The 21,706-nt window shown below is 41.0% G+C and overlaps 1 protein-coding gene across 5 annotated transcripts in view; it reads left to right on the forward strand.

Moving 5' to 3' along the window:
* The window catches only part of RASSF7 (Ras association domain family member 7), a 114,652-nt gene that overhangs the window by 68,149 nt on the left and 24,797 nt on the right, over positions 1 to 21,706 (forward strand). Inside the window, exon 1 of one of the 5 annotated variants that reach the window (XM_077321363.1) lies at positions 16,634 to 16,771. The exons of the other annotated variants lie outside the window; for them this stretch is intronic. The gene's annotated coding sequence lies outside the window, so the exon portion shown is untranslated. Of the gene's footprint in view, positions 1 to 16,633; positions 16,772 to 21,706 lie in introns of those variants that run through there. 5 annotated transcript variants of the gene reach the window in all.

The raw sequence follows: 21,706 nt of genomic DNA on the forward strand, positions 1-21,706 counted from the left end.
TTAAAGCTGTACTAGTCTGGATATTTAAGATTGTTACTGCTGTATTAGAGCCTCTTGTGGCGCAGAGTGGTAAGGCAGCCATCTGAAAGCTTTGCCCATGAGGCTGGGAGTTCAATCCCAGCAGCCGGCTCAAGGTTGACTCAGCCTTCCATCCTTCCGAGGTCGGTAAAATTGAGTACCCAGCTTGCTGGGGGGTAAACGGTCATGACTGGGGAAGGCACTGGCAAACCACCCCGTATTGAGTCTGCCATGAAAACGCTAGAGGGCGTCACCCCAAGAGTCAGACATGACTCGGTGCTTGCACAGGGGATACCTTTACTGCTGTATTAGATAATGTAATACTTGTAGGGTTATATTTAAAAGTTTTTCTACAGTATTATAATGTCATCTTGCAGCCTGCTTCTGAATCCTAAACCACATTTAAGAAAACAGTCCATGCAGAGAGTGCCCAGAGCTTTCCCACATTGTTCTCATTGCTGCAGCCCCTTCTGACTCCTGAAAAGAGCATTCCTTGTGGGATCTGACTCCAGAGAATCGAATGTGTGGGTCAGTGATCTGGAAGTAAGGCAGGACAAGTGGATAAAATTGAACCATTTCCTCAACAGAGCTGTGCTTGCAGAAGAGGCAACTATTCCCCACCATGTCCCTTCTTGGTTCAGTCTCCCTTCACCTGCACAGCTATTCCTCAGAGCGTGTCCTGCATCCCTGGGAATGATTGTCCCAAAGGTTGGAAGGAAATGGAGAAAAATGCAGGAAAATATTGCATTCTATGCAGAGTGGTAGAATGTATGCCATTGTGGCTGCATCAAGTTACAGCATGTATTGAAACTCCATTTGTATGTATATCAATTCATTCATAGGGTGCCAGACATGTATAATCAAGTGTAGCATGTAATCAAATTAATATTACTTTTGTTTTAACATTCTCAGTTTCAATTTACAAATCCAGTAAGGCAATTGTCATGTGGTATGTGTCACACATACAACAGAATCAGTGGTGTCATCAACCATGTTGTTTAACTTGTATATTAAGTAACATGAATTCTTAGGTCCATGGGCCATTCCAACTTGTTTCTTTCAGCAGCTTTTTTCATCTTGGGGTTTTATTTGCCTCACACTTTCTAATTATTACTGAGATTTCTGAAAAACCATGTATCTTTATTGAATAAGTCCCAAGGTGGTAGTTTTAGCATCTTATCAAGTCATATGCTTTAGAATGTCTGTTAATGAAGTCTGGGGATTAAATTTCTATTGAAACAAAGTCAGATGAGGCCAGTTATTCTTGCTCCTTGGACTATCTTGTTCCACAGGTTTTAATTGTTCTTTCTAAAGGAGCAGTAAGACATTTGTGTTGAGAAAAGTGCCTATTTGTATTTATATTTTGCTCAGGGCAGATATTTAACTGCTTTTAAAAGTAGTTCTAATCAACTGATACTGATGGAGGAAGTACTTGCTAGGCCAAAAGACTGCCTGTGAACTTCTGTTGTGTGTGCTTGGCATGAGGATGATGCATATAGTCAAGATGGTTAGTCTTTGCAAGTGCACGTATGTAGAAAAGAAGGGCAAATGACTTAAGACATATGCATAACATGAAGGCAACTGACTGGTATAATAATTAAGAACTTAGCATTTATGAACTGCTTGCTGGTGTTCATTACATTTAATCATGTAATTCATCTTTCCCAACCTTTTGATCAAGGAAGAGCCCCTGAAATAACATTGGCTGGCCATGCCTCCCTGTCACTTCCCCAGAAGCGACATGTCACCAGAAGTGACGTGACCACCCATGGCAACAGGCATGCTTAAGGAAAACTGAGTGGGGAAGGGGCAGAAGGAGTAAGCATGCAGGCTCCACCCCCTGCTAGGTGCAGAAAGAACAAGAGAATGCACTCGTGTTTGGGAGGGAGGAGGGGGAACAATGGAAGCAGCCAGTTCCCTAGTTTGTGGCTGAGTCTATTAAGGCAGGAGCTGTGGACCCCTTCTGGAGTAGGGTTGTGTGCTTCGGCGACTGCAGCGCACAGCCCTATTCTGGAGCTCCTGTGAACCCCAGGGGATCCGTGGCCCCTGGTTGGGAATCTCTGGTATAATCTGAACCATGAGCCTGGAAGCTAGGTGACTCTTGCTAGTCTGGGTTGCTGTTTATATAATACTGAAAATTGAGTTCCTTTTGTAATATTTGTACATTGTTTCTGTATATAGTTTACATTGAATCTTTTGCTCAGGAATATATCGTCTTAACTATAAATATTCTTGGGTGAATTGCAGTGAAATAGCTTGAATTTTGCCTTCTAACACGTAACTACTGTACATACCAGAGAAGAACATCCTACCAAAAATGATGCAAAGATTCCTCTCAGAAGAGTGCCACACCTCAACCTTCCACTCCTGCTGAGGTGTAACCCTCTTCTTGAAACATGTTGCTGGGGGGGGGGCACTAGGGGCAGCATAAGAAGGAACTGGGATTTTGTTGCAGGAGAGTGGAATCAAATCAGCTGGAATTATCTGCCCTTTGCAGACGGACCAACCCGCATTCTCTAGCCAGTTTGACACTGAAATGCTTTGTAGAGAATGCATGTGGATTCCTAAACAGGCAAGCTGATGGGTCCTTCTATAATAACTAAATTGTTATCAGTCTTGGTGGCATTATGGAAAAGATTCAAATTGCTGTTTTTAGAGAGCCTGCAGGCAAAGTATCTCTCAACCGTACACAAATCCATTAGGAATTCCCATTCTTACTAATCAACCATGTGTTACGCAATAATGCTGACATGAGTGTTCAAGAAATTCTTCTTGAAACTTTTAAAATAAATTCTTGCTGTACATAATTTACCATGGCCAATTTCCCTTCTATCCTTTATGTAGGTGTGCCTTTATTAATATTTGCAGATGTACTAGTACTAGATCTAGACTTCTTATAGTGCTTGTATGTGCTGCGCATTTATAGTGAGAGCACATTGCTTAAGAATAATCAGATTCTTAACTGATGCAATTTTCTCTTCATACAGTCCTGATCTAGTCATATTAAGATTTATCCATGAGGATGATGTAAGAGAAACAACATATGGTGCCTCTTTCTGCTCAGCGTTGGAAGAAGGCTGCACTTTTCCTCCTAAAAATCTTCCTTATGATTTTACTGAGCTCCCTGTAAAATGCATTTTATTTCTAAAAAGAAAATGAGTTCTGAGGAGAAGGCAGAAGTGTGTGTGCTATTGTCTTTGGGGGCATATGTTGAAGCTTTTGCTAACGTAATGTGCTAGATGTCTTTGAGTGAGAATAAACAACCATGGCTCTCCCATGAGATATGGGCAAGGGCTGTGTAGTGCCAGCAGTTGTGTAAGGCCAGAGGGCAGGGATGAAAGCTTGAAACTTGTGCCTTCTGGAATGCCAGGAATTCTGCTCTGTGCTCTGCTGCTTTTTATTTTTTCCTTTTGTTCTCAGACTTCGGTGAGCTGTCTCTTAAAATTTTCCTTCTCTGCACAATGACATTTCATCTAGATGTGGAAGGGAGTGGTATATGTGTGGGCTTTAAAAAAACCTGTAAGTTCTGCTGAACCTTTTCCTTTGACCATTTACAAATAATTAGGCTTTGGCCTTAGTGACTAATTATATAGTTGTGGCATTAATATGCAAACTTACTGTTGAATTAAAATAAATCTTGTCCCCTATTTCATTAGCATGTCTTTGCTCTGTAGTCTGCAAACTGCTGGCCTCCTGGCTAGCAGTTGTCATTCAAACTTTTTTGGATGTGGAGAGGCGTGGGAGAGAAGTGTCTATTACCATTTGGCATTCTGTTTATGCAGTGTGCTATGTTATGCAAATGTTTGTGTGTATGAAAAGATGAAGGAGCTGAATCAGTTTTGTTTTTCCAAACTGAGCAGAAAGTTGGAGGCAGTCCTAGTTCAGAAACATTTGCATACTGCTTCTGCAGAACATGTAAACAGACAGTTTATCTGTTCTGAACAGTGGGGCTATCTTAGAAAAGGTTTAAATCAGTGGTTTCCAAGCTGGGCTAGGGGATTCCTGGACAGTGTTCCCTCTAAACTGTGCATGGAAGTGGCAGCTTATTAAAACAGGAAGTCCCACTGAGCAACAGTCTGGAACCACACAGCTGCCCATTGCCCATTTGAAAGTTACAGCCATTATATTCTGCTCCGGTTGTGAACTGTGCTCCACTCAGTAGAGGAAAAAAAATGAGAGGAATCATTGTTCCTGGGGGGCCATGAGATAGTGGAAGTGGTCTGTGAATCTATATGTTTACTCAGTATTGTCATTTTGATCTTTTTGTTATGTATTTTCTTGATCAATATGTACCAATAGTATAACTACTGTTGAGGGTGGCGTTCACACCTCTTTAAAAACATTAAAATGGTTCTGTGTGCTTTAAAAGGTTGAGAAGAACGGCTGTAAATCATCCAAGGCAACAGTAACTTCAGGAAACGAAATGGAGAAGAAATGCTGGTATATAACTGGTTGGTCACAATCGTAATATGTAGCTATACCCATACACCTTCTAACTTTCCCCTGATAAATTAGGTGCATCCTTGCGTATGTTTTCCATCCACCCCCACACACATACTACCCAAAGGCTTTATCTGCTTGCAAAATGCTGTATCCATTTACTTAGGGAAAAACTGACTTTCATTAGCATCTGAGGCAGGGTATGGTAATTGTCCATAAGTTTCCTTTATTTGAAGCATTCTTAGAAGTTTTCTTCCATCCCCAGGGACTATTATCAAATAATATGTGTTCTCTGGTAAATAGGCGTGCTTGGTCCATATGCATCTGTGATCCTACTGCCATTTTATTTCTTTTTCCCTTGGTCACTAAAAGAAGGTGCTGGGGAGTAGAAGGGGGAAGCACACCATGGGAACAAAATACATTTAGAATAACTCCCTCTGGACAATTGTCAGAAGTGTTTAAAAATCATAGCTAGGCTGCATAAACAGAAAATGTCAAAATGAAAGGGGAAAAGTGGGTCCAGGTAAAGAGCAACATCAGCCCTGGAAGGACTGCTGTAAAGAATCTTGGACAGATGACTAATTCAGCTGAATTATTTTTATCTTGTCTCTGTGTTATCAAACATCTTTTTTGGCTCTTTGTAGTTTCTCTTCTGCTTCAGTGAGAAATGGGAAGGGAGATTAAAATTCACTGTATTTTAATTTTCATCTCCCTTCCCATTTATCACTGAAGCAGAAACTGCAGTATATTTGGTAGTGTTCTCGTGGTTGTGGCTGAAGCAGAAACTTGTTTGCTTTCTGCATTGAATATAACCAGCATGCTTTGCTCTTGACCTAAAGGGGCTAGAATAATTGGGAGCCTCTAACCCTTTCAGTACTGGAAGTATTTACCAACCTCCAGTTTGGGATTATTACAACAAGAATAATGGGACGGTTTGGAGTAATAATACAACAAAGGAAAAAAGAACCTGTCCCCTGGCTTATAACAATAGATACTACTATAATAAAGATTTTCCAAAATATAGGAATTATTTATTAAATTGTACAGATTAAAGATATGTAAAATGAGAAGCATCTCTTTTCTTTTATTATGAAGAGTCCAACCAAAATGGTCCCTAGATGTGTCCTGTGTTCAGGAAGTACGTAATTTTCTTCAGTGGTTATCCTCCCAGTGTTTGTTCAAGATAACTGATTCCAAATAAGGCTATATAGCACCTTGACTAGTTTCCTGTAACAAACACATGCAAACAAATGCAGGCTGGGATCTTTATGGGGGATTGTTTGTATCCTCACCCTCATAATATTTGTTTAAACAGTAGTACTATATTATTCTCTTTCTTTATGTACCTTAGGCCTTATGCATAAGTCCTCTCTAGGACTTCTGCAGACATTGCTGTTGTATTGTAACTCAAGAAACTAAATCCTCCCTATGATGTTTCAGACTTCAGAGGGAAGCACTCTCCAGTAGCCTTTACTAATGCAGTGCATATCATCTGATTAAGCTACCGACACAATTGCTTGGAGTTATTGCGTGATGCTTGGGACAATACAATATAGAATATTCACTGGGGGTGATGTTGTCCACACTTGTTGCTTTGGACTTTTTGGCACAGTTCCGCAGGGCCAGCAAGACGGAGTTCTTCCACCAAGTTTTTGGTTGGGGCACATGATCCTATAACATCTAATGGGCTCTCCTGCAAAAGCACTCTGGAGAACAACATGTCAGTCTGGAATTAGATCCATGGAAAGGGACTGTACTAGAATCAACTCTATAACCGATGCTGATGCTAGTTACAGATGTGGCTATAATGGTTTAATAATTTAAAATGTTTTAAATTGTTATTAAATTTTAGTTTGTACTATTCTGTTGATTAATGTTGTACGCCATCCTCCGGCTTCACCGGAGGTGTGGTTTATAATCGAATGAATAAATAATATTATGAGAAACAGGAAGCTGAACTAGATGGATCTTTGGTCTCATCCCGCTGGGATCATGTTCATTTGGGATTGTAAGTAGATAAAATTGTGTATGCATTCTAGAATTACCATTGCAGCATTGTCCATTAACTGTTAATGATGCTATGAAAAGAAGACAGCAAATCCAACAATTAACTAGATACATGCTTACCATGAATAAATTCTGAATTGTGATGTCTCAACTATGCCTGAAAGATGCTGTACACAGCACACTTTTAGATATTAAAATCATAAGGACATTTGCTGGCTTCTTTTCATAGCATCATAAATAGGATGAGACCAAAGATCCATCTAGTTCAGCTTCCTGTTTCTCATAATATTTATTTGGTTTACTAGTACCAAAGCTTTGAAAGGGGTCCAACAGTTGAGGGAAAGCCCCCCCCACTGGTGCCACGACCGTGCCAGCCTCCCGTTGTGAGACAGCGAGAGGGCTTTGAGAGCCAACGGGAATGGAAGGCCCCCTGCTGGTGCCGCAACCACGGCAGCCTCATGTTGGCCCGCAAAGCCCTCTCGCCGTTGGCCCATAAAGCTCTCTGAGGCAGCAAGAGAGCCAAGGGGGAAGGGAAAGCCCCCTCCCCTGCTGTCAGACTAATGAGGAAGTTCCCCACCCCCAGGGCAGAGAGCCCCTGGCTGGCTGGTTAGGCGGGAGTGGGCAGGGCCTAATTGCGCATCCTGATTGGACCCTGCCTTGGAAGGTCACGCCCACTCTCCACCCACTTGGCCCTTAGCACATTATTATAACAGTGAGCTTGCTGTTATAGATATACCACACCGGTGAAGCCGGCTCAGGGTGACATACATTAATCAACAGAATAGTACCAACTAAAAATTAATAACAATTTAAAACATTTAAAATTAAACCATTATAATCACATCTGTAACTAGCATCAACATCAGTTATAGAGTTGATTCTAGCATAGTCCCTTTTTTGGATTTGCATGCTTAAAATGGATTAAACCATGGTTAAGAGTTCTGGTTATCAGAAAAGACACAAAAAGAAGTTTAAATATTTACATGCAAAAATTGCAACAAATTGACTTTTAAACAGAGGTTTCACTTTTCTATCTCTGTGTGCTTTGTGAAGGGAAGGGATGTGCCAGATTAATAATCTGGTTGTGCTCATCACAGAAAAATTCTGGTTTTTCATTAGTTTTCTTGAATGCAGCCAAAGTCTCAGGCATTTATCATTGTTCCTCATCCTTTGCTGAGTTTCAACTGTGCTGTGCTGACCTGGGCATTGCATTCCCGCTGACTGCCATATGCTCAGTAAACCTGGATTGATTTTTGATGCCTAGGTGTGATTTAAAAAAAAATCTATCTACCTTAGTTATAATTGGCAAAAGTCAATCCAAGCTGAATTTTGAATGCAGCCATATTTATGGGATTGCGGCTGAAGATGTGGCATAATGGGAAATGCTTTGAAAGTGTGCTGTTGAGCCTATAGTACTGATGATCAGGCTGGTAGCCAGAAGATTTTTATTGGGAGGCAAATGAATACAGTAGTGGCATTGTGAATGAGCTATGATCTATTGCAAAGCCTCTATAAAGGATTGTTGTACAAAGAAGGCAAATGAAAATTCATTTTGTATAAAACCGAATATTTGCTCAAACAGGGCCTCCACTAATACTGCATCACTGCAGGAATGAAACTGTGTACCACTCATATGCTACATAGCTTGTTTTGAAAGGGTACTATGCACATATATACCAGTGCATATCCTTACTAGGCCTGTAGCCATGGTGGTGCTCAAAGGGGCTCCACACATCATTTGTCATGCCCCACCAATCCACACTAGGGATTGTGAAATCTGTCACAAGTCCTCTGCCAATGAGAGGCCCTGTTTAAAATGTGACAAAGACACTTACCAGAACCCTATGGTTTATTTCTGGAAAGGAGGCCTGTTCAAAGATAAAGCATGTACTCACAAGCCCTTGCAGATGGGAGATAGGCAGCACATTATGCCTAATGCAGCCTTTTATTTGTTGCTGTTTGTGTATGTGTATAATCCTGAAATGCACAAGTCAAAATGTATCTGATAAAGCATTGACATGATTATTTAGAGGCATTTGGTAATGTGGTTTCCCCCTCTGTTCAATTTTTAAAAACCACATCACTGAAAATAAGTGATTTGTACTTTGCCAGTTGAATATTGGCTGACTAGCTAAAGCTGTTGTGAAGAATGGGATAAACCTTGTGAGCTTTTTGGAAAGATAGGAGTCTGAATTGCTTAACTGTGTGAATTGTTCATTTTGAACTGTAGAAAGGAGCCATTATTAATGTGTCAAGTTTTACATTGCTTTTGACTAATAACACCAAAAAGTTAGTGCTTGCAAAATGTGCCAGAGTCATTATCAAGTATTTCAACCTGAATTAATCATTAGCCCCTTGTTTATTTGAATGAATGTAGTCATTGGAGTCAGTTTCCGTTCTGTAACAGTGTTGAAGCTTAAGAAGCTATTTGAATAAATATGCATTAAAATGACTGTATGTGCTTCATTCAGTGAACAAATACTATAAAATGCTTTCTTCAGATACAGAATTGCAAGGACTTGAAAACAAGTGCCTCTCACAAAGATCCCGAATACTTCTGGAATACAAGAACATAAAACTGCTATCTTCCTCATTAGTTTAACAGTACAATCCTAGAATTACTCGAATTTAAACCCTTTGTCTGCATTGTAAGGGGCAAAAGGTGAAGAATGGTAAGCCTCTAGGTTGGTCAATTCATTATTATTGCAGCCTGATCCTATGCATGCTTTCCAAACAGTATGTCCCACTGGTTCCAAGTACATGGGAGCAGTACTAATTTTCAAGAAATACATAGTTGACCAAGAACAGTTACTTTGCTCAAACATTGGTTTTAATATTTTTCATTGAATATGTAACCTGAAATTTCAATGTATGATTCTGGTAACAGCTTACTTTATTAAAACAATTGCCTTAAATACAATAATAAATTTCTAAGTAATACTTTGTAATTGCCGAAATAGAAGCCAGAACACAATGTCAGCATAAAATCAGTATTACAGGAAAAGTATATCTAATCTTAATATAAAATCAAAACAGTATTGAGAAAAAGGCCTAGCTTAAAAGTTACATCTTCACTTGGGCCTAGTAACATACCATTTTCAATGCCAAAGAAATATCTATGCAGTGTTTAAATTCCACAGAAAAGAAGTCACTGCCTGTCGTAGCCAGCTCTCTGGAAATTTCGGGCATGCTGAGGAGTGTCTCCTAAAATAATTGTAGCCAGAAAGCAAGCTCATCTATTAGCAGTTTTTCTCTAGACCAGGGGTCCCCAACCTTTGGGCACATAGGGGCCATATCTTAAACCAAAATTTAACAAAATTATGTATGTAGATCAAAAGTAAACATTCAAAGCTAAATGAAGAAATGTTAACTTTAATGTAATCCATTTTGCAACAATACTTTGCTGTATAATTTTTTTCACTCATAACAGTGTCGATCTCAATCAAAGAAAGACATCTGTGTAAGAAGAAAGATGTCATCAGCTCCCTCACTGGGACAATTTGAGTATACATTTCATTTGTATCTGAAATAAAATACTTCCTCTTGCTCTCTTTTCCTCAAGACTTAGGCTGAAAGTGTGTGACTGGCCCAGGGTCTCATAGGGTGCTTCGTAGCTAAGTGTGGATTTGAACTCTCCAATCTTAGACTCTAACAGCTACAACTGCTCACATACTGGATACTCAGTATGAATAATCAAATGCATCTTAGAATCCACAGTAAATGATGGCTTCTCAGATAACCTGACTTGAAAATATGGGCACATTTGTTTGATTGAAGTAAGGTCCAGGACAAAACAAAAAATGGCTATAGAGCGCAGTATTCCTACCACTTCTATTTTGAAGAGTCTGTGGCTCTCTGGCAGAGCATCTGCTTGGCATGCTGAATGTTCCAGGTTCAGTTCTTGGTGTCTCCAATTAAACGATCTGGCAGTAGGTGGTGTGAAAGACCTTGGAGAACCACTGCAAGTCTGAGTAGACAATATTGACTTTGATAGACCAGGGGTCTGATTCAGTATAAGGCAGTTCCTTCCTTTTTTATATAAAGCTACACATTTTTAGGGGGGGGGAGCCCAAGATATTAAAATCATCTTAACTTTTAACATTTGGGCTACAGGCTTCTTCCCCCCCCCCCCAAACACACAGGGCTCAAGACAGAAGTATTCCCAGTTTCTTTATTCCTTTATCTCTAAAGCTGCAAGTCCCAGATTACCAAAGGCTTCAAGCATGTTGTCAGTTTTGATGATCTACAGATTGAGATTAGGGGATATAGGCAGAATTTTCAGATTCATGGAAGCTGCTGTTATGACTCAAATTTTCAGTGTGTAGATTCTTAACAGGCCATATCACTAGTGTATTTCGATGTGGCTTCTCAGGATTCATGGAGCTTAATTGTTCTCAATCAGTAAACCTTCTCAAAATGTAGGGTGTGGCTTTATAGGTAAACTCCTTTTATATAGCATGCCTTCAATGGAAATGAGATGTTTTGTAGCCATCATGGTCAAGCAATGGAACTGCTGTTGTATTTAGGACTCTTGGATGGTATACGTCTCTCTGTCTCAATTATAACTGGGTAACAAGCTTTAAGAACTCATTTTCCCTCCCAGATGGCAGGGGAAGTTGATGCTGAAAGTGTTACATTCTCTTGTCTGCTGGGATGTATATCAGTGGGGTGGGATGGGGCAGAGATGGGCAGGCTAGAGTTTTCAGAGACATTGTGCTCTAGCCAATTGTAATTTTTCTATGGGGCCACTTCTTCTGTGTCCCCAAAAGATGGCTCCAGTTGAATGGCCAAAATCAGCTCAAAGTCCCTCTCCCTAAAGAAGGAAAACTGGCCTCGACCAGGGACAAGGCTTTTTCGTTGGCCTCAGCCTGGTGGAATGCTCTCCCTAGTGAGATCAGGATCCTCCAGGACTTTAAACAGTGATGGAAGGCCTAAAGACAGAGCAGAGCAGTCCTGCCAGACCTGTGGTTGAGGCCAGGAAATAACAGCATGAAGACGCTGGCCTCCCTGCTTGAGAACCTACCTAACCTTTCATTGACTATATATCAATCAACCCCTCAGAAGATTAAAAAACTGTAAAGTAGGTGATTTTAATATAATTTAATTGTTCAATGTTATACTTCTATTGCTTTTATCTGATGTTACCCACCTTTAGTCGATCAGAGAAGGGCAGGTTATAAAAATAAAATTGTTATTATAATATTATTAAACATGAAATGTAAAATGTATTGAAACCTTAACAAAGCTGTTATGTTTAACCAGGCAGGAAATAGCTAGTCATTTATGTCCCTGACTGTTCCTTAAAATGGAGGACACTGTGATGCCTTGAATAGCTACAGGGATTAGTCATACATAAGTGAAGAACAGAGTACTAGTTCTCTGACTCTGTTCTTCCAGGAAAATCCTGATTCACAGTATCCATGTGCTTATACTGGTTTCCATGTCATATACTGGTTTCATACAAATATATCTATTAAGCTAAAGGTATATCTTTAGAAATTTAGACTCTTGTAATTTTGAAAAATGTTTGGTTATGATTAAAATACTATCTATTCAAGAGGCTAGGTGCTTAAAAGCTACGAGCATATAAATGCATAGTTTTATCAACCTACAGTAATCTTATGTCTGAATTGCACAAAGAAATGTGGCTTGTTAATTTTGAAAATGTGTATACAACCAAGTAGAAACAGGCATGCCAGCCTCCAGGTGGGAATTCCAGCTCATCTCCAGACTACGCAGATCAGTTCATCCTAGATAACGTGGATGCTTTGGAAAGCAGTCTGTGTGGCTTTGTACCCCGCTGAGGTCCCTGTTCTTCCCAGACTCCAACTCCAGATCTCTAGGAATTGCCCATCCTGGATATGGAAACCCTAAGTAGAAATAAATTAACATGATTCCAGAGAATCTTCCCTCCTACCCATTTTTTCATGCTTTGTCTCTTTTGTAACACAACAGGTTAAATTCATATATGAGGTTGTCATAATATATAGCCAGCTGCTTCAAAAAGAAGATGGAAAGGAGAAAGTATGATCCTAAGCAGTTAGCCTTCTAAGTATATTGGCTTCCAAAGACTTAGTAGGGTATAATTCTGTTGAGGATTGCATTGTTAATGTTTTCACAAAAAGCCCTCTCAAAATAAACACCCTGCCTAGGAAGATACTGCTGTAAGACAGTTTCCCAGAATCTGGTAGGGTGTCTGTATTCAGAGAGGCATTATTGTATGTGGGGGAGAATAACCAGGTAGAATAACCTTCAGCTTGAGTAACTGGATAAACTGGAGTGTAAATATGAGCTGGATGAATGAGCTCTTTGTACCTGAAAAGGGATCGTGCTGACCTCCGCATACATATGTGCATGGTATACTGCTGTTTTTTGCTGCCTGCTTTTTGGTGCGTGTGTAAAAAGCAAGCAGTATTTGATGTAATAAATACAAGCCTGTTCAAGCTGGTTGTGCTATAGGACAAAGAGGAGAGTTTTATCCGGTTAACAACCTGCCTTGTCACACAGCCTAAATAATTTTGAAGGATGGTGCTTGCCCACCCAAGTCAGTGCTGTTTCTAATTAATCTGCCATGTTACAGTATCTCTATGTATATTTACTGCCTGAGTTTTTAAGGGCAAGTACCTCTTTTTAGCCAGCGGTGTGTGGTTGTCTGAAAGTACACGGATACATGTGTTAGTGATCATTGAAGAATAAGGTAACGCTGCAATGCAAAGACATCTTGATTTACATTTTTTGTCTTGCTTTTGATGCATGTGCCTGAAGACAGATTTCCTATAACCCAGCTATTCATATTACAGTGTTTAAAAAACTTTACATAGTTCATTGAAAGCTCTACAGCCTTTTACTTTGAAAGCATAGGGGAAAGTGTGGTTGGAAAAATAACTTGGCATGATGGAAAATGAATTCTTGCCTATCAGTTGCCCTCTAAAATCTCTTCTGGGCTTTGTAGTTCTGTATATAGCTTCTTGGAGTGGGGTGCCTGGCCTTTAGTGTGGTGCATGCACAAGAGGATTGGATACACAGGTTTTGACGAATTTGCCACAGGCTTTTAACATCAAGTGTCGTAAAATCATGATACCAAAATGACTGAGCACTACTGTGTGAAAATCTGCTTTATTGTTTAACAACATAAATTTGTTTGCAGTGTATAAGGCTGGCCATAAAGTGGGTCATGGCTATGTGAAGAACCCCTTGCCAAACATTCCCCTTGGGCTGACTTACACATAAAACTGTGTTTGTGCTCCAGAAATTCTGCACCATGAAAGTTGAATACTGATGTGCATTAATTGTGTGTATTTTACATATTTTTCAATAAGAATAGCAAATACCTTATTTTTGTTTTTTAAAGATTTGAGACACTACACTTTGAGGAACCTTGCAGATCTTGCTAAACCTCAGAAGGTTCATATATGGCTTTTTTAATGTAAAGAGAAAATCAAGATCTGTTACTTCTGTTCCCCCTCCCTATGATCAAAGGGTATTTGAAAACCTATTGTCTCAGCTTTTGGTTGGCACTAGCAGAGTGTCCTTTTAACCTCTACAGTGTAAATAGCAATTACGTAGCTACCCTGAGAGGGCAATGGCTTGATTATTTTAAATACACATCTTGGAATTAACTTGTAATTTTCATGTAGTAGAGGATTAAATGCTAAATTGATTTTCAGGGTCATCAACTACTTGTTATGAATACATTTTACTGATTTCGTTTAAAATGCCTTTAAGATACTAACAGCACAAGGGCTGTTCAAGGGATTGGATTCTCAATATATTTTCAAATAATGTAAGTGGTAATCTGCTAAAGCTGTTGTCTTGTACACCTAACCCGGAAAATGAGATTGATTAAATAGAACATGAACTTTCAGTTGTGCTTCTGGGGACTTAAATCAGCAACTGTGGGCATGATGTGTTTGTGAACTATGCCATTTTCTCTTGCCCAGGTGTATATGGTTACAATTGATGTCAGGATGGGTAGACAAAGCCTAATGTCCAATGGTGCATCTTGTTTCTATGTCTTTAGTTGGGGGTGTGGTGAGAAGACTGTTCTCAAGTGTTCATGAATAGTTGGTTCTTGTCTGACCACTTCCAGGGGGTTGAGGTTTTGGCAGCCCATGGCTTGGCCACATAATGTGTTCTGGTTGGCTTTTTCCTTCTGTTTGTCACCAGGGCACTGTTAACATGCTGCTCTGTGATGGGTAAATTGCAGTGATGTTGTTTTGAACTGCAGTAATTGCGATGGTCTCTGGCAAGGATTTTTTCTTTCATATGCTCCCTCAACTGGACAAACATAAGCTTATGGTTATCAGCACTGGTGCTGTCTCTGTGCTGAATTTTTACAGTTAGTCTGTCTCCTTTTTGGTGGTAAAAAAAAATCCAGGCAATAAATGAACAAAAACTATCATAATAAAAAGGCCAGAATTAAACACATATTATAAGAAAATCTAGAGCCTCTTGTGGCGCAGAGTGGTAAGGCAGCAGACATGCATTCTGAAAGCTCTGCCCATGAGGTTGGGAGTTCAGTCCCAGCAGCCGGCTCAAGGTTGACAGCCTTCCATCCTTTGGTTGGTAAAATGAGTACCCAGCTTGCTGAGGGGTAAACAGTAATTACTGGGGAAGGGAATGGCAAATCACCCTGTATTGAGTCTGCCATGAAAACACTAGTGTCACCCCAAGGGTGAGACACGACCCAGTGCTTGCACAGGGGATACCTTTACCTTTATAAGAAAAGCTACATACATTAAAACCTAATTAAATAGTAAGTGAATATCTTGTGTGAAGTGGCAGCAACCTAATGTCAGGCGTAGGGGATTTGGAGGCAAAGAATTAGGGGATTTCCACACCCTTTAAATGTAGCATCATGCCAGTCAAATGCAAGCTGAACATTTCGGTCCCTTCACATGATGTTGCCCACATCCAGCATCTGGCCTGCTGACTGCTTGCTACATCCTCCATTTTAAAACACTTCTCTGGGAATCCCAATAAGTGAATTCACCATCTTCAAAAGTGCAAGCGACCAGAGAGCAACCAGCAGAAGGAAGGTATGAAGGCTCAAACATGCTCAAGTCGTCTGCAGCGTCCTGCCCTCACTCCCACCTCCCTCTCCCTTGTTCCTGGGGTCGAGAATTACTTTTTAAAAAAATGACTAACTTCTTGGAGCAACAAATAGGAAGAAACAATTGTAGTTGATGCCAGAAATAAAAGAATATTTCATTCAACAATGTGTGCCTCTCAAAAATTTTCTCCCCCCCCCCCACCTCAAGAACAATCTTAATTTACATATTTATCAAAGGACTCGGCTGCTCCAGCTTCGGTGCCTATGGAAGGCAATGGTGCCATAGACTATAATAAGAATGTCACCATTCCTGCCTTTCCTGGGGCCTGGGGGGGGTCTCCATTGGATATAATGGTAGGGGCACCCTTTCAGGAGCCCCTAGATGTGGACTCCTTGGACCAATCATTTGGAACTTTGGAGGGGAGTCAGGGAAGAGCCTCCCAGAGCTACCCTGGAAGTTTGGAAGCTGTACCTCAAACCCCTACCCCGTCCCTGGGAAAAGTAGGAACACCAACGTTCCCATTATAGTCTATGGCGCCATTGACTTCCATGGGCTCCAAAGCTGAAGTGGCCAAATCGGGCCCTTCATGCCCAAGCCTACTTGTGATCCCATAAGGGGTGGCATTCAAAAGCACTATGATCTATGATTCTGTGAACAGGCATTGCAATGGAGAAGTATGATTTTAAAAAATTTAGCAGGCATCACGGGACTTTTAAACTGCGTCAGATTATGGAGGAAGGGGATTGGTTGCCCAAATTGATTGACAGGCACAAGCGCAATGCGTATAAGGCGTTGTTGCTCTCTTCCAGCTGCAGGTGAGGAGGGTAAGACGCACAAAAAGACAGCAAAAAGGTAAGGAGGGTTGGGGGGGCATGATATAATGTCGCACTTTGCCATTCCAGGGGTGTGACATTATTTTTACTAGTGTGCAGAAATGGCCTTACAGTTCTTTCAGCATGATCCACAAGATGTCATCACACAGAGTAACACTCAAAACTCTAGAATTTTGTTTGAATGCTAGAGTGTCACCTGTTATGATAACATCATTTAAGGGTCAGGCAGGAAGCAACATCACAATGGGGATGCTGATCACCTTCCCACTTTGCTGGAGAATTTCTTCCTACCACCATGGTTTAGGGCAGCAAAAGGTGGGATGTGTTCTGCTGCCAGTGGACAACTAGCATCTCTGTGGGGATTCATTGTCTGATCTTCAGTCTGGTCTCAACAATATTGCAGTAAATGCTGCCCAAAAAGCAAGCAGACAGCCTTGTTTATCCATATGTTTAGTTTTTGCATGTCCTCTGCACATACACCTTTTTGCTTACCTAATGCAGTAGTAGGCCAAGTAAAAATATCAGCACTGTTGTCCATGTGCTGATTATCCTTACCTGTGGATTTTTATTTTAAAATGTTCTGCATTTCTCTTATAATGTGTGTGCCTCTTGCTGTGGTTGGCGTACCCGAAATTAGCGTGCATAATGTGGGTTCTAGATTCAGAATCTTAATGGTACTATCTAGGTCTCAACTTGATTTTACTTGGAATGTGAGTGCACAAGCAGTTCTTTCAGAAATTTTTTTTCATTCCATTTATGGAAGGGTTCAAATTGAGTCTTACACCATACCTGTTATACTACTGTCAGTGCTGATTGCCCTTTCACTGTCAGGCACCAAACTCTGGCAGAATGAAATCAAACAGGCCTCTCCCATTTTTTTTCTCACGTCAGCAATTTGGAATGCTGCATGTGTGGAAGGCTGAGCCAAAGTTTGCTGCCTGGCTTTACTGTGAGCACCCTGTCTATTTAAAACAGCACTTTGTGGCACCAAAGGATTACAGTCCAGATCACTTTTGATTGCTTGCTTTTTATGAAGTGTGGTGGATTCTTTCACCTAGGGAATTGTTTTTCTTTACATCTGAAGGCATCAATACCTATGTCTTTAAACTGCAAACAAACATAACCCCAGATAGTATATAAGATATCTTGTCACCCTTTGTATACTGCACGGGCCTGTTAAATTGCCAGTAAAAAACATAATAAACTATATAGAGTAAAAGGAAATTTAGACCTCCTTGCAATTCCATAACATACTTGTAATTTGAAGTGACCTTTGATTTTGGCCAACTGCCTAGATTTCATAGGAAGATAACATCTACCTTAGAGCCCATTTCTCATAACTGCTAATTTCTTAAGTACACAGGACTATAGAACCCTGAGTTGTTGGGCATTTGTTATGACACAGTGCATAGGAGTTAATATATGTTATGTTTATAAAAACACAGCAGATCAATGCTGTTTGTTTGGAATGGAAATAACATTGAACAACTGAAGACCAAGCAATACAGAGGTAGCACCAGTGCATTATGTGTTCATGACCTGAAATAACCCAGGTTATTTGGAGCACTATCAAGCCAATAGGACTTGACTCTCTGGGGAGTGCTATGTTTTGCAACAGTTTGAGTATCCTTAGTATCCTTAGATGTTGTCGGATACACTTGTACATTCTATGTAGACATTGTAGAACTGGAATGTGGATCTTATAACTGGTTCAAGCCAGGATGCTTTACTGAAGTAAAAAAACAATACCACTACGTTTTTAGAAACCTAAGTGCAGAGTCATCTGATTGTTTGCTTGTGAGTCGGGCTGCCAGCTGTACATAAAAGGAGTATATTGTGATTAACTGGAACCACTATGAAGAATGAAATAGATCTAAGAGAGGAATTTATCATTCTGGGAGATAAATAATTTTTCACTTTTATGCCTTTTTAGAGGGTGTGGGGAAGAGAACAGCTACCTTGTATACGGTGTGACCCTTTCTAAGGCTTAAGCACACAGAAAGTAACACAGCTGAGCAAGATAAGATGGGCTGGGTTGCTTGTGAACTGGTGGCTTTGAAAAAGGTAGTCCCTGTCTCAAGTTCCTCAGCAACCTGAAAGACCTGTTCTTTGAAGCAGAACTGTGGGCTTTTATCTGTATTTAAAACCCCTGTTATAATGTAAACACACTAGCTTATCTGGTCAGAGCAATACTTCCCCCACCCAGTATAACTCACTGCTAAGAATCCTAACATAAAATTCACATGGGAAATGAGCATGGCTTTTCTTGCCTTTGGGGAGTCTCTTAATTAAACCCCAGTGATAACAACAGCAATAATAGCATTGATGATGTGCACAGGGATTAATGGTCCTTGTATTCTAATTCTTCTGCTGATTTGTTACAGACTGAGAGAAAAAAAGAGGAAAACAATAGCTTGGTGGGAGATTATGTAGATGGAGACAAAAATAAGGAGTACTGTATTGTCGCCTGTGTTGGGGTGACTATGCTACATTATGGAATGTTGCTCATGGTTTTGAATATTTATGGATGTATGCCATGGTTAGGACTGCACAATTTAATCTCTTTCAGGGTAGTAGAAGAATACAGTGGAGTGCAGAAGTGAAGGCCAGATACGTTGAACATTTTTCATAACGAAGAAGCTTAGGAAATGGAATTGGAGCTTTATTTTTACGGAATGTTATCAAGTTGTTTAAGAATGTTAAGAATAGATATATTGAACTAGGGAGTAGGAAAACGTGGGTTTTCCTACACTGGTTTACAATGTCTGTGTTCATATTTACAATTTGACAGAATACTAGGGATGAATGTTCATTTCCAATGGATGGGTTTATAAATTGGGTACTGCTATATGTTCTTCTGCCTTCAGAAATGATATAGAATAATAGAATAAATAGTAAATAAGCTCGCTGTACTCAAAATACAGCGGGCGCTAGCGGGGCTCGGGAGTCTCACGGTCCGGCTCTCCAGGTGTGGTGGGCCATGGGCCAGACCCGAGGGTGGTTGTGGGGTGGCGTGTGAGCCGGAGTCGGCTCGTGCTGCCCCCCCCCCCCCCGCAGTGCGGCCTACCTGGGCCTGTGGTGTCGAGGCGGCGGCACGGCCTGCAGCTCAGGAAGTGGTCCCAAGCCTCCTCCGGCGGGCGGGCTGTCAGGCAGTGTTGGGCGGCAGCCATGGAGGTCTGTGGGCGAGCGGGGTGGGTGCCAGCGCAGCGGCCGCCGCCGCCACAGCCATGTCCTCCAGTGCCTGGTGTCGTGGCAGGCCGCTCCCAGCTGTGTGGGCCGGGGGCGAGCTGTTGAGCAAGCGGCCGCAGCTGGTGGCAGTGGCGGCACCACGGTCGGCGCTGCTGGCCCGTCCTGAGCATGCTGCGAGGCGGCAACCAGTCCTCTCTGAGGCGAAGGCAGGTAATGGCGGCGGGCAGCCTCATGCGTACGAACAGGAAGGGGGGCAGCTCGGGAGGCGCATCCAAAGATTTTCAAAGATAGAGAACCCACCACCTTGAGGAAGCCTGTTCCACTGAGAAACCGCTCTGTCAGGAACTTCTTCCAGATGTTTAGATGGAATTTCTTTTGAATTAATTTCATCCCATTGGTTCTGGTCTGTTCCTCTGGGGCAAGAGAGAACAATTCTGCTCCGTCCTCCATATGGCATCCTTTTAAATACTTGAAGATGGTTATCAGATCCCCTCTCAGTCGTCTCTTCTCTAGGCTAAACAGACCAAGCTCCACCAACCTTTCTTCATATTTCTTGGTCTCCAAACCCTTCACCATCTTTGTTGCCCTCCTCTGGACACGTTCCAGTTTGTCAACTTCCTTCTTCAATTGGGGGTGCCCAAAACTGAACACAATTCTCCAAGTGAGACCGAACCAGAGCAGAGTAAAGCGGTATCATCACCTCCCTTAATCTAGACACGATACTCTGTTTGATACAGCCCAAAATCCCATTTGCCTTTTTAGCCACTGAGTCACACTGCTGACTCATGTTCAATGTATGGTCTACTAAGACTTTTAGATCCTTTTTGCACATGCTACTGCCAAGACAAGTCTCCCCCATCCTATATTGGTGTATTTGATTTTTCCTACCTAAATGCAGAACTTTACATTTGTCTCTATTGAACTTCATTTATTCAGTTTAGCCTACTTCTCGAGCCTATCAAGATCATCCTGTATTCTGATTCTGTCTTCAGTGGTGTTTGCTACCCCTCCCAGTTTAGTATCACCTGCTAATTTAATAAGTACCCCCTCTAATCCCTCATCCAAATCATTTATAAATATGTTGAACAACACAGGCCCCAGGACAGATCCTTGGGGAACTCCACTTGTCACTCTTTTCCAAGAAGATGCTGAACCATTAACTAATTAATTAATTAGATGCTTCCCAAGCTGGAGTTTGGAACCCTACAGGTTGCGGGGGAAAATAATCTAAATTGATTGTTTGAGTTAAATTGAGTTTAGGGAATTAAATTTAGGCAGCAATGAAGATCTGGCCCTCCCCCTCACGAAGCGGCAGTTGCGTATGTCAGCAGCTCCCCTCCACTTCCCTTTTAGTGGGGGTAGAGATCAAGTTAGTTATTGAACCTTGCCGCCACTCTTGTTAAAGATTAGTTGTGGGTTTATGCTTTTATGATATTGTTTTAATGGGATTGTTTTATGTAACCCGCCTCCAGGGGGAGGCGGGATATAAATAAGGTGATGATGATGATGATGATGATAAATTGTGCTTAAAATTGTGCTTATAAGAAAGGCCCAAACACTTTGTTGCTATAACAGATCAGGCAAACATTTGTAACTATTTTGTTTCTATTCCTTTCTAACAAATTGGCATACCTTGGAGAGGAGGATTTTGTTTTGTGCTTTTAGCTAAGCAATGTTGTACGGCTACTGGCAAAGCAGCATGGCTTTTAATGGTAGTGTTGATTGCTGTCTCGGTCTAGGAGTGAGTTTTTTGAGCTTTGCAGGCAGAGGTTTCACAAGATCTGCAGAAAAAGTCTTTGAAGTTTGTAATGAGGATTCATTTTGCTTTCCTGAGTTTAGTGACGCTGCATCATGTGTGAGCTGCTATAATGCAGTCTCTATGATTTGCTGGGTAGTGTTTTAACCAGCCCTCTGAAAAACAGCACCGGAACTGATCGGCAATCACAATATTTTTACATGATCAAAAAACACAGATGAGGGCTCAGTCAGAACTTTCTGTTTGCATTTATTGAATGTTGTCCTTTCTTCTTCCAGTCTTGGTAACTTCTTATGAACCTATTTTTTGGAATTTATAGTTAAAATACAAAACAATTTTGTAATTAGCTGCAAATTTGTTTCCGTAAATAAGATGCTATTTATCCTGTTTGTATAGCATGAGAATTTTTA

The sequence above is a fragment of the Paroedura picta genome, chromosome 2 (assembly GCF_049243985.1).
Source record: "Paroedura picta isolate Pp20150507F chromosome 2, Ppicta_v3.0, whole genome shotgun sequence".
Lineage (NCBI taxonomy): Eukaryota > Metazoa > Chordata > Lepidosauria > Squamata > Gekkonidae > Paroedura > Paroedura picta.